Consider the following 4,375-nt stretch of genomic DNA (forward strand, 5'->3'; position numbering starts at 1 on the left):
CATAATCTGAAAACTGCCTGTTCATTTCCTGTGACAATTTATCAATTGGGGAATGACTTGTATTATAAATTTGAATCATTCCTCTCTCTGTATACACACACACACACACACACACACAAACACACACACACATACATATATATATTCCTCCCTGGGGCAAAGCTATCTATAGTCATATAGAAAAATGCTCTAAATCACTATTGATTAGAGAAATGTAAATTAAAACAACTCTGAGGCACCACCTCACACTGATAAGATTGGCTAATCTGACAGAAAAGGAGGTAGGATTTGAACTCAGGTCCTCCTGAATCCAGGGCTGATGCTTTATCTACTGTTCCCAACTCTTCTATATATTTGAGAAATGATGCCTTTATAAACAATATTCACTGTAAAAATTGTTTTCCAGCTTTCTGTTTTCCTTTTAATTTTGGTTGAATTGGTTTTGTTTGTGCAAAATCTTTTAAATTGAATATAATCAAAATTATCCATTTTATATCTTGTAATGCTCTCTATCTCTTGTTTGATTATGAATTCTTCCTTTCTCCATAGATCTGACAGGTAAATTATTTCTTGCTCTCTTAATTTGCTTATGGTATCAACCTTAAATTATGTACCCATTTTGACCTTATCTTGGTATGTGGTGTAAGATATTGATCTATACCTAGTTTCTGCCATTCAGTCAAACACTTTTATGAAATCCAGGTGTATATTCATAGCATTCACCTGATCTACCAATCTAATAATCCTGTCAGAAAAGGAGATGAGGTTAGTCTAGCATGACTTCTTGTTGTTTGAACCATGTTGGCTCCTATTGATTTCTACTTCCCAAGGTGCTTAAAGACAATATAAATACTAGTAGTATGCTCAGATACCCAGGTGGGTGTGTGACCTAAATGACTTGTGAGTTTCCTCCAAAGATCAAGATCAAAATCTATCCATGCCTGCCCATCATATGCTTTATACATATGGTGCATCTCTTCCTTTAAGTTTCCCATAGGGTGGTGGAAACCTTCCTTGCTTTCTCCAGACTTTTGTTTGTTTGTTTGTTTTTGCTGGGCAATTGGGGTTAAGTGACTTGCCCAGGGCTACACAGCAAGTAAGTGTTAAGCGTCTGAGGCCGAATTTGAACTCAGGTCCTCCTGAATCCAGGGCCGGTGCTCTATCCACTGAACCACCTAGCTGCCCCTCTCCAGACTTTTTAAGGATGTCAGTAAAGTGGTTTGGATGCCCACCTCTTCATCCCTTTTTCTTGCCATGTGACCAGCTCTTCTTTTCCTATCATACCTTTCTTTTCCTTTTTCCTCCTTAATAACATATTACTGTGTAGCATGTAAGGGGAGCTAGGTGGTGCAGTGGATAGAATGCTGGTCCTGGAGTCGGGAAGACCTGTCCTCAGATGTTTCCTGTGTGACCTTGGGCAAGTCACTCAATCTTGTTTGCCTCAGTTTCCTCATTGGTAAAATGTACTGGAGAAGGAAATGACAAGCTCCTCCAGAATCTTTGCAAAGAAACCCCCAAATGGGGTCACAGAGAGTTGGATACACCTTCAATGACTCAACAAGAAGTGTAGCATGTACACTCTTGTCTACTCTCTCAGGGCCAGACCATCTTTCCTCCTCCACTCCCTAATTTCCTTGGTCTTTTCAGTACAAAACCTATTTATTTTCTAAATGACAGTCATTATATTTCCATTTACCTACCTGATCTTATCTAGTCCCTCCTCATTGGTTCCAAGGGTGTTCAGAAGTCACATGAACCTGCTCACGAGAGCAAATTGTTAAATTTTCACTATAAGCATTTATCCCTCAGAAGTGGCCAAATCTACAAATCAAGGCTCGATTTACTGTTTTGCTGGTAATCTAAACTCAAAGAAGTGACAGAGAAAAATGTTAATAATGCAAATTAAACTTAAAAGTGTGTTAAGCATTTTCAGATGGCAATTGTTAAACAATGACCAGCATACTCTTATTGGTTCCATCCTTTCTGATCATCTGCACCTTCCTTCTGTTTCCAATCAGATTTTACAGTCTTAAACATGACCCTACCAGTGAAAATCTAAGGAAATATTCTTTCTCCAGTCATTATTGTGAGAGACACATGTTTAACTACTGGACAACATTAATTCATCTAAGATTTAGTTCTTTTAACCAGACATGACCCATTTATTGCGGGAAAAGGTACTTAATCATTGATGATTAACAGTAGACAGGTCTTCCCGTCATGCCCGAGAAAAGGAATGGCGTAATATTAACTTGCATCATAGCTATGAAATCTGATCTTTGTACTAAGAACTATAGATGCTAGTGATGTGAGGGGCAAAAATTGGAGGAAAGCTTCTGCTTTCTACCTGGAAGTCAGTTGGGCAGGGTAGTTCTCATCTTATTTAACATAATTCATCCTTGAAATAAACTCTGGTGAAACTTGCAAGGGTTTGCAAAACTCCAGTGTTTCTCCAGTAGCTTTCCTGCTGACCCCTGTTCCCCATTCTATTTATTTTCTGTGTATTTGTGGCAAAACTGAAAAGAAGCTGGAGGTGAGTTCTTGCTTGTGGAAAAATAAAAGAATTCACTCCACTCGTATGTACTATCATTTTAAACATTCAGCTGGTATAGAGAACTGGCCTGGGCTAGTCTGTACTAAATTGCTTTGGCTGAAGAGTTGAGTTAGCTAAGCTATGTGTGACTTAGGGCCTTTTAAAATTGCTTAGCGATGGCGGGATGATATAGTGGAAATGAGGGCTAGATTGGGTACCTGAGGATGTGGGTTCAAATGCTGACTCTGATTTGTTAACCTGTGTCAGATATAGGGTAAATTGCTTAAGCTTTCTGGGATGCTATTTTGTCATTTATAAATAAATAAGGGAGTTTGGTTGTTCCATCTTCGAGGTCCTCTGGACTTCAATCAATTAACAGATTTTTAATTAAATGCCTGCTTTGTTAGCCACTAGGGATATGAAGACAAAAAGCAAGATGAAAGCATCTTCTTCTAATGGAAAGAGTATTGGAATGGCATCGAGACATGAGTTGCAAGTCAAATTGATCTTTTAAAGTAAGTGCTGAATAAATGATTGTTGACTTTAGGTGACTACAGGCAAGCTGTGAGTCTTGGTTTTATTGTTTAAAATGTGTATGATTATATGAACCACCTACTTTGCAAGGTTGTTGGGAGAAAATCACTGTTTAAATGTAAGCTATCATTACCTCTTGGATTTGCCACTACTGACTAGCTGGAGAACCATAGAAGTTATTTAATTTCTGGCTCTGAGCTTCCAGTTCTCCATCTGCCAAATGAAGTGGTTGGTTCAGGGTGCCTCCTGGTTCTAAAATTATGATCATCTGATTTGCAAAAATAGGGGCAATAAATCTGGCATTATCTATATCAAAGGACATGGACCAAATGATCTAATGTACATAAATACTAAAATACTTCTGGCATCTGGAATTTCTTCAGGGTAAGTACTCCTGTGATCAGTGTACAGTGATTTCTGAGAGTAGCTGTGGGCAAAGACTAATCACCCTGCAACTAACCTAGGTGTGAGGCCATATAATGATGTATATAAAGTGGTGTTTAAATGCAAATTATCTTGTGTTTAATTGTAGCCTTCTCAGGAGTGCAGTGGGGAGAGAGGGAGAAAAAAAACATGTATAGCAGAGAACAAAAGAAAACTTGGAAGCACAGAAGAGTTGGGTAGTTTTGAAAATAAGGTGTAGTATTCTCTATCTATTTATTTCTCTATCTGTCTATTTATTTATTCATTCATTTATTGTTTATTTTCTTATTTATTTATCTATCTATCCATCCATCCATCTATTCATTCATTCCTTCCATCCTTCCTTTATTAATTAATTCATCTATTTATCTATTCATTTATTTATCTATTTATTCACTCATTCATTTATCCATCCATTTATTTATTCATTCACTTTTATTTATTTATTAATTTACTCATTTATTTATCTATTTATCTGTTTATTCATTCATTCATTCATTCATTTATTTATCAGTTTCTTTCTTTCTTTCTTTCTGTGAACATAGGAAAGTTGAGTGGCAGCTACAGATACTTGGTGACCTGAGTTGTCACAGTCATTCATTCCAACATTCTCTTGCTTGTAATTGGAGACCCTGTGACTACTTCAAGTCACAGTCCTTGATGAGACATGCTGTATTATATAGTTTTTTTTTTAAAAAAGCAAACAGTGAAATGGAAATTTATGGCTTATATTGAATCTTCTATGTTCTGCTGTTTATAAGGAAGTGTTCATTTTTTCTTATTTTGTATTTGCATAAAATGAATGAAAAATTTTAAAAAATAAATGCAAATTATCAATCCCTAACTAAGCTGTATTGTGTGTGTGTATGCACATGTATGTTTAGG

General features: G+C 36.5%; 1 non-coding gene across 1 annotated transcript; it reads right to left on the bottom strand.

The window, feature by feature from the left end:
• Nucleotides 1-4,027: 4,027 nt before the first annotated feature.
• On the bottom strand, nt 4,028-4,163 carry LOC122752379. Its single transcript, XR_006356129.1, has one exon. It is a non-coding gene; the product is annotated as a small nucleolar RNA SNORA44 (small nucleolar RNA).
• Nucleotides 4,164-4,375: the final 212 nt, after the last annotated feature.

The sequence above is a fragment of the Dromiciops gliroides genome, chromosome 3 (assembly GCF_019393635.1).
Source record: "Dromiciops gliroides isolate mDroGli1 chromosome 3, mDroGli1.pri, whole genome shotgun sequence".
NCBI classification, from domain to species: domain Eukaryota; kingdom Metazoa; phylum Chordata; class Mammalia; order Microbiotheria; family Microbiotheriidae; genus Dromiciops; species Dromiciops gliroides.